The following is a 14346-nucleotide window of genomic DNA, read 5'->3' as shown; positions in this document are numbered from 1 at the left end:
TATACCCTACACCATTTGTGGGACAGCGTATATTAAGTTACTGCGATCGTATGTAACACGCAGAAGGGCTTACGATAGACCCATCTTTTATTTTATTATAGTTTGATTCAGAATCAAAATCTGAATTGATCTAAGCCTGTCTGTCCACCTATCCTGCGGATGTCTGTCCATGAAAATTTGTGTTCAAGCTACAGGTCGCCGTTTATGAGATATTTTATTAAAATTTAGTACAGTAGCGTGTTTTGAGCCAAGGACGGACGCTATTTTTCGACCACTCTCCATAAAAATGTAATTTTCAAAATTTTTTGGGAAAAGTGGCTAATTAGTAGTATTTCGGCATTCCAAATTGGTATCCAAACTTTGGACTGGCTGGGGCAATTTTTGAACACCTCCCATATAACGAAAACTGAAGTTCATACGACAAAAAGGTGTAATATTCAATGCTTCACGATGAGAATTATATCGTAACAATAATTTAACACAAAAAAAATTTCACGAAAATTGATCGTTTCTAGAGCAGAAGAGTCAAGTTTTAATATGTGGTGATGAAAATTGATCCACAATGTTATAATAATTTCATGCAAAAATGAATTCTACAAAATTTGGACCATTTGCGCTTATTTTTCGGTTCTGGCCTATATAAGGACTAAACTTGTGCGGCCTTCCTCGACTATAATGTTCTTGTTTTATTATACTGATCTAAACTTGTCTTACATGCGAGGAAATCTTTATGGAGGCCGATGGACGATCGAAGCTTTGTTACCGGGCGATCCGATGTTATTCGCTGAGCTATCCTATACCCTGTCCTACCGACAGTCTCCTTCGGCCCACTATAGCTAGCGTTTTTACTTATTTTTATTTCCGTTTTTCCGATTTCGTAAACAATGAAGGCTGCTTTATGGGCGGATAAGCGCTTATTTTTGAGTTTGTGCTTGTTAAAGGCAAAATGGGTACTACTGAATACTGCCGAATCCGAATAAGCCTTTGTCTCTTTTTATGCGAATTTTTTTTACATGAAGCAGAAAAAATAATAAAACCAGAGATAATGTTGAGGATTTTGTACAATTCTTTTATAAATTCCGTAAATCACATAAATGATATAAATTAACTTTGCAGAGTCAACTGTTTCTTTTTAATGTGATCTTAATTCATGAGTAATTGTCAGAAAGATAGGTTTTGTGTGAAAATAAATCAACGCCTACTTTTCTTTTTTCTTGAACCCTCTTACATTCTCTGATAAATGTTACCGACACGATAAAATTAGCATGCCTTCATTTTTAGGTAATGGGTATATCACTGTTGTTGCTATTTTTTATTTGCCTATAACAGAATAAAAACTAAATGTGCTTAACCAATTAAATATACAATTTACTGCAGTTAGTTCCTACTCGTTAGAAATAATAAAAAACAATAAAAAGGAATTATGTATTATCTCTTAAAAAAAGCGAAAAAGAAACATTTCTATTTTCTTACAATAAACTTTAACAGTTTTATAATATGCGTTATAAATGAAGTTAATTGGATAAATTAGGATCTCCAGCTAAGAAGAAAAGGTATAAATTGTTTTACTTTAATGATTACCGTGGCCCAGAACCCATTTAATCAACATATGTAGCCAATGCAAATATATATGTTTGTCGTCTTATCCCTTTTAAATCTTTTCATAATATTGGTCATTACTTTCAATTTTTTTTCAGTTACTGGAAAAGAAGTTCCATCTTATTGAATCTTTAAATAAATACATTCGTTAAGTATTTTTAACTTTAAAACAAAATATTCGTCAATCTAAAATTACAATAAGAAAGTAAGCACAGTATAAAAAAAACTGGATGTAAGAAACCCTACATTAAGAATGAAATCACCTAAACGCGTTAAGTTCGTCGTCGCTAAAGCAATAAATGTGTCAGGAAAATCTACCATATGTACCGCAGAACGATTCTCTGTTGGAAAATGTGGAAAATTCGCCAATTAACAGCCGCAGAATAATAATTTAAATAGCATAGGAAAGTAACATAAAAGATTTCAAAATAAAAGAAAAGAAAAAACAAGATTGGCAAAAACACAGATGAAACAAATCTGATTTGAAAAAAAAAGCGAGTGAACACACCGCAGCGGGAATGTTTTCACCACCCTGCAGTTATTCATATTAGGACTTTTCAAAAGAAGGTGTTATATGGGAAGTAGTCGAAAAGGCGGTCCGATTCGGCGTTTTGCCAAATTCCATTAAAGTGCTTCAGAAATTGATTGAACATAAAAAACAATACAGACAGGTAAACGGTATATTAAAAGCAGGGTCTATCTCAAGTCCGGGTGTTGCCTACATGCCCATAAATTTAATATGCGCTTGTACCATGAGTGGTGTAGAGTACAAAAAACTGGATAATTTTTGCTTACTTACGTTACGGACCGTTCATGGGATGTTCGCACTAATATAGGGTTGACGAAGATGACCTCAGTGACTCCGTTGAAATATCATACTTGGAAGCACATGTGTTTCAAGTGTATTCATAATTCTGAATTAACTCATTTTGATATATGTACATATGTATGACATAAATTTATAAAGCATTTGTTTACATTTGAATACATGTTTGCGAATGAATCACACTTTAGCACACACGTGCAATGCAAACAAACTAAATTGCATCGATTTCGTCGTACACTAATTATCGACGCTGTCAAATTGAGTACATGTCTGGTACAAGAACGAAGAGGTAAAATCATGCATTTTATGATGACTCGGTCAAAATTATAAACTGATCGTGATTAACATCTTCACGTAACGGAAACGAGATTTTTTCCACGACTTCATTTGGCATTAATAACATCAACTCCAATGCAAACGCTTTAAGGGCAGAATAATTCCATTTTCGAAAATAGAAATTTTTCTACTTACGCTCTCATAGATAAGAATCTTTGCTGACCGGATCATTATACTGCGGCTCGGAATCCTTAATCTAAAGTCTCTTTAAGAGATCTGGTTTTTTTAAAGTTTACACCTTTTACTCATGTTTGTACACGGAAAGTTCTCGATTCACATAACAGATACTTTCTATAAAAGATCACAGAGATTAAGTTCATGTAAATCGAGTATTGCAATTTTCATAAGCAGTAGAGAGGTTAGTTCCGTCCAACCATAAATAATGCAAATCGATCCAAAACAATAAACTAATTTAAGGTTGACCTAAAGAAAATTAGGCATAACATAAGGACAAGAGAAATTGGTTTGTTGATGAAATCTCTTATTAACATGAAATACGTAAATGCCGACGACTGTTGAAAACCTTACACACATCTAAATTGTCCAAATTTTTTTTCTGTTATAAAGAAAAGTTTTTCACCGATTTTTGTTGAGAAATACTCAAAAATTGTACTTTCTTTACGCCTTTTTTCCGCCTCAATCCATTTTCAATGCGGTTCGTTCTTGAGTCAATGCATGTTAGTATATAAACCAAATTCCATCGAAATATCTTGAAAATTGCGAACTTCAGGCTTGAACACAAAAACGCATAGACAATCATTAGGCAGATAGACAAGCTTAAATCAGATCAGAAAGTGATTCTAATGGCTGGGCCTATCTTAAATCGCCTGGAATGTTGCACGCATCCTTTTCTGAAGGTAGTTTAGGATATGAGAGAAGAAAATTACATTCGCTTAGAAGGAACTCTGCTACGTTTACCAACGAAAGTTTCATTTTTGTTAATCAGTTGAGTGTGGCATTCTTTTAGTGCCCCTTTTGGGCGACCATAGAAAATATTAGTGCAAATTCTAATATCTCTTATAAATCGTGTGTCAAAACCTATTTTCATTTTCAAAGTTTTAAATTGTTTTCCTAAATATATGTCGAAAAGTTGTGGCATCTAAGGATATAGCATATGTTGCAGTTTTTTGTCTATTGTTGACAGGAAGTTTATAGGCGTATTCATGATCATGATTTCAAACGTAATATATATAATTATTTACGGGCAACATAATACATCACTCAAGAAGTTCATAGGATGGCATTTAGGTATTCATGTTGACGAGTCCATGTGATATTTAGGTAGTAAGGACCCTTAATGGAAATACGTCAGAATTTGGTGATATTGAGATTATTAATTTATAAGTTACAGTGCGTACAGAGACTTATTGGATGATATTTGGCTTTCTATCCGAATTCTGCAAAGTTGATGGATAGACACTAAGATGTACAACTAAGCTACGTACATGCTTTATAATCTATTTTGAATTTTACAAACGGAAGCGTACATACGGTATATTTTCATACTTTAGCGCGTCTTCTATTAAGGCAGTATTCAAAAAAAAAAAAAGTGAATGCTTTTGTGCAAAGCTTCTAAAGACTGCTTGTCCATTCAGCACGAAATAGATTTCTTCTTCGATGGAGGATAAATGGGTAATGGCTGGCGATGGACGCTATTTCGAATAAAGTATTTCTTCCCATTCTCTTAAAACAAGCGCTTTTTCTTATATATTAGAATAAAAGAAAAAAAAGAAAACAATCTAAGGAATTATTTCTCTACATCAGCCAAGTGCTTTGCAAACACAGTAATGAGTGCGTAGGTATATGCAGTTGCATGTACAAGTTTATTACGATTGATTGTAAAATTAAAGTTAATAAATCAAATTATTTTTGTATTATTTATTTATAAATATATATATAAATGTACGCTAGTGAGCGTACAAAATCTAATCAGAATAACCCATAATTTCCTTTACAACGTGATCATTGCGTTGATATTTTCCGCAAACTGCTTTAAGAGACTGACATATACGTCTCATAGGTTCATTTGCGTGTTGTTGTGCCATTGTCCGGAAATACTTTTATATCATATGCACATATTGCCCGCACATATGTAGTACATATGAATTCAATTAAGTGCATACACAGGCGGTAGGTAAAAGTAGCCGCAATATAAAATATATCATCCCACTTTTATAGCGAATATAAACAATGATATGTCGCAATAATTCACCGCAAGAAAGCTTCGGTCGACAACTAAAAACGCCTGTAAGAAATCTATTCAGAGACAAAGAATTTCCTCTAATAGCCTCTTGTCTTCGTTTTATCATAGCACTTTCTTGTCTGCGTTACGAAATTTTTGCAAAAGTTTGTTATCGTCTAATATCCAAGAAGATCTATTGAAAAGCAAAGTTATCACGGTTTTATGAGGCTTTTTGCCTTGATAGAAAAGATAGGGCTTAATACTTAACAAGATCTTTTAACAAACAAGCTTCAGGTCGTTTAATCTTAAACAAAAAAAAATTACGGAAATTTTTTCCAAATATATTTACGATTTATGGGCAGAAACGTGAAAGCTCTACAAAATAAATTTCCCCAATGCAATGTACAGACGATCGAACATCAAACAACAGTCATAACCACATTAATTAATTGTTATACTTTTCTCGTTTTATTTGTGATGATATCGATTAGAAATTTCATGATGATTGGAAAAAACTTTGAAGGAAAGTGGAAATTTTTAATCTGGTGATATTTCAAGGGGTTAACGGCAGACATTAAAGTGGATTTTATTTTACATGCATTTCTTTAGGCATGAAAGGTTGTTACGCTAAGTGAAATTATAAACTTTTTGGGCCGCCTCCGATCTAAACCAGAGTTCATCTTATCAGTGAAAAATATATAGAAAAAAGGCTACCATATGTCCAGATTCATGTTTTAACCGTCACTAACACAAACCTAGTTATTTACTTTCTTCCTTGTGTCTCAAATATTAATTAAAACATTGCAAGGGGTGTGGGAATTCATGAAAATGAAACATAAAACCGCGGAATAAACATCGTCTTAGTAGGACGCCAAAGGTTGTCTGGGTACCACGTGGGTCAATTTGAGCTTCTTGAACGGTTGAGTTTAAAAAAAATTACTTCTTTTGAAGCATGCGAAATTTCAATATTTGTACGAAAATACCGTTAAATACCCATATTCAGTTTTTCTATTGCTGGTCTACTTTTCGTGACAACGACGAGACATGCCTATTTCTGCAATTACGGGTCACTGCGGCCCGTAATAAATCTGGAGCAGGAACAGTCAAAAAAATGAAGATAAGAAGCTGCAATTAGACAAAAACATTCCTTAATCGATGAAGAATATGGGGCTACAAAGTGAGTAGGGATCTGCTTATAAGTACGACTGTGCTAGAATAAACTGGAGTCATCTCAAAAAACATGAATCTTTGTTTCATATCTTCATTTATAACTTTCGATCCCGTCGATATATTTTAGAAAACCTATCATCCACATGCTCGTCAAAACCAGCTGCATACTGGGTCTTGATCGGTTTACTTAGCGATAAAATTGCTTATGCTAGTATGGGTAAGATATGGAAATATATTTGACAACAAACTGGATCTTTTCAGATAGTGGAACATATACATGTATAATTTTTATTAATATATTTTTGTAAAAACGCACAATAGAAAGTGCGTAGAGTTATTATAATACCATCTTACAAATCTGGTCGCCATAAGTTATATATATTTTTCGCGGATTGATTTGTTTAGACAACGGTCCGCTCTTATTGGTGCTCATAAAGACGCAAAAATTAGGTTAGAATGGTTTTCATGTCTAAATAGCAAAGAAGTCTATGATGTATGGCAATTTTTTGTTGGATCTTGATATCTGTAGGAGGGTTTCAAGCGATCATTTACGGATGGTATGCCTTTCATTTATTATACTGAGAGGCTTCAAAAATGAACAAGCTCCAGTCTGGCACTTGAAGGTAAACGCGTTTTCTTTGATTGTTTTCAGTTCGCATTTAATTTTAATACCCGCCAAAGAGATAGTAAGTTACTACTAGTTTTGCGGTTCGTGGTCGGTAGTTCGTTACAGCTAGGAAGGATTTCTGATAGGAGTGAAGTTTTTAAGGATTTCATTTCTGCGGGGAGCAGCCGTATAGTTAAGAATCACGACGACCAAGTCAGTGCTTGTGGGTGCAAATCTCAGTTACATAAACCATAGTTAAGTTGTACCTATAGCGAGTATTCGATCGGAGAAAGCACAAGACTTTCGATTAGGCATGCGCACACTAGGCTGCGGTCATTTCCTGTCTCTTACTCTATCCTCACTTTTGTCTAATCGTCACCGTGTTACAACTATAAGAGACATCCCCTGAACCTGATTGGTCAACATTGATCATATTGGTCCGCCTTACCTTATCGCTATCTCCGGTTGTTTATCAATCTACTGTTTACGAAATTAGAAAGCGGAAGTTAGGCATAAACATTCTCTAGCTTAGTAGGTAACAAATTTGTTGAAAATAAATATTTTCTAAGACCAACTAAAAAAAAAAAAAATCGGACCTAAAGAGCATGCTTTAAACAAATTTTGCTTGCTTTTTCATACATATTAAGTTGCCCATAAAGTATTGAGCCTATAGTTATTTTTACTCAGAAACCAGTACTTACGACACGAATGATATGTAATTAGCTTTAATTTGTTCAAGCCTAGTATCAATACCGATGAATATTCAAGATTCATACGAAGGTGTTCATATATAAACTTTTTGCTTGTTTAATGATAATTTACAACATAATAAAGTTCAAATTATTTGTAAAAAGCCTTTTCGACTTACCAGTTCTTGCTGTCTGCATGCACGTGTTTTTCTCGTTTTTCTGTTATGATTATTGTTGTAATTTAAGCTGCTTGCAAAGCGAAAAAAAAAAAAAAACAAAAAAATTGTAGGCAATGACGATGACGTGATGGCGGGCGGTTAGCTAGGCAAGTGTACGAGTGAGCTCATAGAAGAACAGACAACGGCTGACTATGCACTAGAGAATGAAGCCAAACACATCGCGGAAGCGGATGTCTATATACCCAGAACACTGTCAATATATATGTCTATATATATATGTGTATAATACTGGGTAGTGGGGGTGCTTGTGTTATTGCAATAACTCTCAATTTGCAAAAGGAAAACGAAAAATGGAAATGTAATCATATATTGATATATAGCTTATGTTGCTTGCTGCTTTGTTGTTGAAGATATGTATATCGTGGTGTTTAAGAACCAGTCAACTATTATATTGTGGCTGGAGTGAATAGCTTAAGAATGCCTTCCTTACTTGGTAAAACGATATCAATACGTCTACGTTTTACTACAACTTAAGGAGGCTTTGAAACAGTTCCGGCTTAACTAATGACTGTAACGATATGTTGTAAATCTGTTTTTTTTTTTTTCTTTTCTCTTTTATTTACTTAATCTCTTCGTTCACTTGAATATTTTCTTTTTTTTTTTATTTATTTTGGCATTTTTATTCATTATTATTGGGTATAACAAGACATCTACTCAAAGTTTCTTATAATTCCGCTCTTCTTGCATTCCTTAGCAATTTTATACGTTTTTTTATTGTTATTTTATTCGTTGAAGAAAAAAAAAAAAGAATAACAAAAACAACAAAATGAAAACAAAATAAACAAAAGTTAAAAATGCACCCTGTACGTATTCATGTGTTTGTCGGATAAAGAGTGTCTACTGTACACTGTGTGTACGTTTTTAAAGAGCGAGTCAGCGAGCGAGCAAAGCGTTCATAAGTTGACTTACTATACTTCCGTCTGAGATTTTTTGTGTTTTTTTTTTTTCAATTTTTTTTTTCTTCTGCTTTGTGTTTTATTTTACTTTCTTGCTTTGCGCTCTTTGAGATATTTGCTTTTTTGCTTGCTTACATACATTTGTATGGGTGTGTATCTGTGCGAATGTGTGTGTGTGCGTGCATGTACTTTTCGTTCTTTCCTACGTCTGACTGACTGCTTTTAATTTGTACGCTTTGCACTTGTAGCCCTTTAGATTACTTGGGTTGCTGTTGTTTTTTGTTTTTCTTGCTGTTGTTATTACGTTGTTATTGCTTTAGTTGCTGTGGCTGTTTTCTGCAATTGTTTTCTTGCCGTTGATGTTGACTATTGAATTTTGTTTGCATTTGTTTGTTGGGGTTTGTTTGTTATTCTTTATACTTTGTCTGTCTGTCTGTCTGTCTGTCTGTCTGTCTGTCTCTATGTTTGTCTATACGCTCGCGTGTATGTGTATGTTTGTATTTATATAGCTATAGCTGTTTATACATATATTTTTTTGGTATTTCCGCTTTGTTGTTATTATTATTATATTCCACAGAAATTCCTCTTATTTCATCTGTTTGTTCTTTTTCTTCTTTTTTTCTTATTTATTTATTTACTTGCATGTTTTTCATAACCACCATATATATAAAGTACTTTTTTGAACGACAGCATAAGCACAATTTGAAGAGGTCCATAATAAAGGCAGACAGAGATGGATTTAACGTTGAATGTTATCTCCCTAACAAAAATTTAACAAAATTATTTCAAGTTTGTTATACCTCATGAGTTCCTCTCTCTTTCTCTCTCTCTCTCTCTCTCTCTCTCTCTCCTTTTTCCTCAGTGTTACTTTTTAATAAATAATGATAGAATTTTTACTGTTCTTGTGGTATTTAGAAGACATTATCACAATCATCTCCTTTTTCTTATTTATTTATTTTATTGTGATTTTTTTTTTTTTTTATTGAAAACATTCATAATATACGAACAATTATTGCTTAACCGATTTTCTTGTTTTTGTATATTTAAAAGATTTGAAAAAAAAAAATATTTGCACTTTGTTTTCTTATTATTTATTACACACAAATTCCATACTCAATAATAAAATATTCGGCAACGAAATCATTTAAAATTGTTTATTAAAACACTATGAGCGAGTCTATGTGTGTGTGTTTGTGTATTTGTGTGTGTGCGTGTGTGTGTGTGTATGCGTATGTGTGTGTGTGTGCTTGTAATTTGAGTGCAAGACAATACATACTATTGCACTTTTATTTTATTTTATTTATTTATTTATTTATTTTTTTAATTATTTTCATCAAAACTATGTAACATTTGTTTGCATTAATTGTTGATGATTCACTAATAAATGTTTATATTATAACATCATTTATTTATACTGAATTTCGGAGTGTTCTGTTTGCTGTCTTATTAACAACAGATGGAAATTTGAATCAAGAAATATGCTGAAATCGCCCACCGTCTTTTTTAGAAAATCAAAAAAATTTTTAACCAAACCGACGTCATCGGTGGCTTACAATCGACTGGTAACAAATACTGAAAACACAACACAACACAGCGAAACCGATAAGTATATTTTCTCAGCGGACAACGGCAAACAACGGATGACTGAAAAGACGTATACGCCGCAGTCAAGAAAATCAGACCGGACGGACCGCCATGCATGCATACTGTACATACATATCGACAGACATAACATGAATAATATTTAACAAGAAGAAAGCAAGAAAAAAAAAACAAAGAAAATGCACACGCAAATAAATATGATTAAGAGAGGCACTTAAAGAGAGCGAGAGATAGATATTTACACAGAAAACGCTAACATAACGCGCATGAAGTATACTTTGTAGTTTTTCATTGCATCTTAGATGTATACGCTTGTCGAACAAGTTCATTAGATTTGTTTCTTGATTAGTCGGCATTTTAAAGACCTGCTTGAAAGAAAATTCTTTTTTTTCACTTTAATTCACTACAAGGTTGTGATTTATCAATCAATCACCTGTTCATTTGCTAATAGGCAGAAGAAGAAGAAGATCTGTAAAGATCTGTAGGCGTCATTTTTAATAGAAAGAACTGAGGATTATTCAAATGAACATCTTGCTCTATCATTAATCATTGTAATCGCCAGCTGTCCATATCAGATGAATTCACGTGATCGGGAGTGACGCCAGTTCCCTCTTAAAAGCTTTTAAGGACGCATCAAAGAATCTAAAAGTCAACGACAGTACATTCCAGTATCGAGAGGAGAACGGAAAATGAACGAACGTTCAACTAAAAAGTGTAAAAGAGTTCCCGCTCGTTCTAGCAAATTGTAGTCGTTCGATCAAGAGTTTGAGCGCTTGTGACTGAAAGATAGATTAACAATTTTAATTTTTTGAGCAGTCAAAAAGCATGAACGAAGGAAGAAACATGGTCTCTGAGTGTCACATAACAGGAAAGTCGTCTAATGTGATTGACAATCGGTTGATGTCTATAGAAGTTAAATTTATAAAAAGGCCCCAGATATTTTCAATTCAGTAGGTGTTCGAATGTGTTTGCTTAATGTAGGTGTATAACGTTAGTCATTTAGAAATAATTATCTCTTGTTATAAAAGTTAAAGTAAAATGTAAATTTCTTAACAACAACACATTCCTTGCTTGATTATAACGCAGCACTTAGTAGGAATATTTTTTATTCTCCAAATAAAAGTTTTTTACACTCTACACCACTTAGACTTAAGATGTATGCATATGTCTTTATGCCGGCCCAGGTTTTCCTGTCGGTCTGTCTTTCTTTTTGAGATATTTTAATGAATTACATGTGTTGGCCCAAGTGCGAACGCTTTTGAGCACGGTTCGGATCGGATCACATTTTCGACCACTTCCCAATGAACACGTTCTCTTGAAAATTCGTTATACGAACAACTCTTATTAAGCGGAGTGAAATATAGGGTATATAATGGCGGACAGTGCTCCAATGTAGTATTTTTACTTAGCGTATTTTAATTTGCTGCCTTTAATTTTTAATTGTAGAATAACAACAACAAAGGCAATCATTCGACTTGCCGATTGCATATGTATTCTTTTAAACAGTTTAAATATATAATATTTTGGAATTCGTTGGAAATTTTTTTCAAGTCACTCGTTTTGACATCTCTGAGAAGACGATCTATAAAGGATTTTAAGTACGTTTTTATGAAGTAGACAAATCTTAATTATTTACTTGTCAACTGACTCTTTAAAACCAACCTTATGCTAACTATTATTAATAAAAACTACAAGATAAATGAAGAGAAGGAAAGAAAGAAAAAATTAAGAAAAAGAAACAAAAAGAGCAAAATTCATGTACAAATGCCCAGTAGAGAAAAATTAAGAAGAAGCAGATACACCTCTAGCGCCGAGCCACACTGGCAGTCGGTAAAGATCTGAGTTGGGATCGAACCCCTAAGCCGTTGCAAATGTGCTTGCGTTAAAGTATTATGTGTTAAATTATATTTTTGCACTCTTAGAATGTAATGACACAGTAACGTAAAATTCGTCAAAGCTTGGTTTTAGTGGCAAAAGTTGCAATGATTGCTTCACAGTTTCCTTGCAGATCAAAAACGTTGAGGAGTTTTTGTCAAATCCTGGTGATGGACTAGAGAAATTATTGGCATATCCTTAAAATCTCCCTTTCTCGCCTTTCCCAGGATGTTGGATCCATCATCATTTACTCGCGTTTAATTGTCCAGTGTCTAAAAATTATTGATCTTTTGGGAAGCTTGAAGGGCCTACATTTACTTAAAGCTGCTTCTTCTGCTATACTGAGTAATTTCTTATTACCTTGCAGTGTTTTCCACTGTCCCAAAATAAAAATTTCTAATGGCGATGAAGAATGTTTTCCCAACTTTGAAGCATAAGTGTTTTTTTGTTTTTTTTTGCTAATCGAAACCAATACAAAATATACATTTAAAATGATTCCATATCCTTATAAAAGATATTTCTCCGCTTTTCGATGGTCAGCTGTAAAATTCAACGTAAACATTGCCCACCGCGCAGTGGGAATGTGCAATTAATGATGATGATGCTGTGAGAGTAAAATGTAGCGAAAGAGATTTCGTCTTTCCTCTCTTTTTAAGTAATTTTTAACAAATTAAGCAATTAAATAGAGACAAAGGTAAGAATATATATTACACTTAAGTACAATAAGAGAGTGAAATATTTATATAATTATAGCGACGGATTTAAGATATCATCAAAATTATATGATAATAACATATATACAGGAAGAACTTTTCAAATGACTTTTAAGCGCTGATATAATCATGAGGTAGGAAAGGAAATGAATGATATGGATTGCAAATCAAAAAGGCAGAGGTGTGTCAATTAATTTACTAATAAAATTGATTGCCAAAGGAAAGAAAGCTTTCATTTTTTAGAGAATCGAGTATGCTTTACTTAAAAATATCTAAAACGTAACATTTTCTTTCGAGATTAGGGTCCTTTTGCCAATTTGTTCATGACGCTCAAAACATACAAACATGGATCATTGATTCAAATTAATAAAAGTGACAGTTCCAGAAGTAACCGCTTGAGTTTTGAAGAAAGTTCCTACCATCGATATAATGCTTATGTCCTTCAACATGTCACACATTGATGGAAAGTGTGCTGGGGCATAATGCAAAAAAGCCTTTGTGACTAAGTTTCAAACGAGGATTCGGTGAGGTTTTACACCACTAAACTCGAATTTTTATGTCAAATGAGAGAAGAGTCGAACACTTCAACTTTGAGACCAATGAACAGTCGAAGAAATAGGCTGAAAATAGAACAAATGCCTCTAAAGAAGTCGAAGATAGCTTCGTTTGCTAGGAAGATTATGGTGTCAGCTCATTGACTTTTGCGACCTGCGGCGATTGCCGCTTTGAAGTGATGAAATCGACAAAGACGGTAGCATTTGGAAAACAAACAAGGATTATTCTATGAAGACAATGCCTAATACGACAAATGCGCTGTCTCGTCAGCTAAAATCAGTTAAAATTAAACGAGAGATTTTTCACATATGTGCTTAGTTTCGTACACAAGGGAGACTTCTTACGCGAAAAAAAGGAGAAAATTTTTCATCTGCGGATGCAAGAGATGTAGCCTATAGGTATCGAAAGATCCGAGGACACGTACATATAATCTACCTTTGCTTACCAACTCATCCACAATTCATCAAAATCTCTGCGACTTAAATGCATTTGCTCCAAGTAGAGAGAGCATTGAAAAGTTCCGTTAAAACTGTTAGGGTTACTGATTGATCACTCCATCCATCCATTCTTTCACTAAGGAAATAATTTGTACTTCAATTTCTTATAATTATTCTACTGCTTCCTTTCATTCCAAAGTCCAAATTAGAAATTCTTGGGAAAGTGAGACCTTCTGATTGATAAAGATCATTTTCATCAACAAATATGAGATCAATATCTGGTCTAAGTTGTAATTGCAATTTTGGCAAGCAATTGGGAACTATGTAAAGTGATAGATTTCTTTGATAGCGGGAGACTCGGGTAGAGTTGGACGGGCACGGAATATTACGCCAATGTTAAGAAGGGATTTGAAAAAGTTCATTTACTTGTGAGGGATATTACAATGACAATGATTTTTTGGAATAAGAAGTAAAAGGGAACGTATAGAAGATGGTAGAAGTACACTGTGGGATGTCACAAATCTTAAGAATTAAAAAATTTGGAAAATTTTCCTATAAACCATCTTCGTACCAAAAGCTTCTGATCGCTTTGTAGTATCATAACAACATAGGTGTTGGGT

The 14346-nt window shown here is 33.6% G+C and overlaps 1 protein-coding gene across 2 annotated transcripts in view; it reads right to left on the bottom strand.

Annotated features, from left to right (window-relative positions):
• The window catches only part of LOC119634201 (ets DNA-binding protein pokkuri), a 43299-nt gene extending 33658 nt beyond the window's left edge, over positions 1–9641 (bottom strand). Inside the window, exons 1-2 of one of the 2 annotated variants that reach the window (XM_038028234.1) lie at positions 9345–9641; positions 7589–8337 (exon numbers count right to left, since the gene is read on the bottom strand). The gene's annotated coding sequence lies outside the window, so the exon portion shown is untranslated. Of the gene's footprint in view, positions 1–7588; positions 8961–9344 lie in introns of those variants that run through there. The other variant, XM_038028233.1, reaches the window with a different exon arrangement.
• Positions 9642–14346: the final 4705 nt, after the last annotated feature.

Source organism: Glossina fuscipes, unplaced genomic scaffold, assembly GCF_014805625.2.
Source record: "Glossina fuscipes isolate IAEA_lab_2018 unplaced genomic scaffold, Yale_Gfus_2 2, whole genome shotgun sequence".
Taxonomy (NCBI): domain Eukaryota; kingdom Metazoa; phylum Arthropoda; class Insecta; order Diptera; family Glossinidae; genus Glossina; species Glossina fuscipes.
This window is presented reverse-complemented; position numbering and strand designations above follow the sequence as displayed.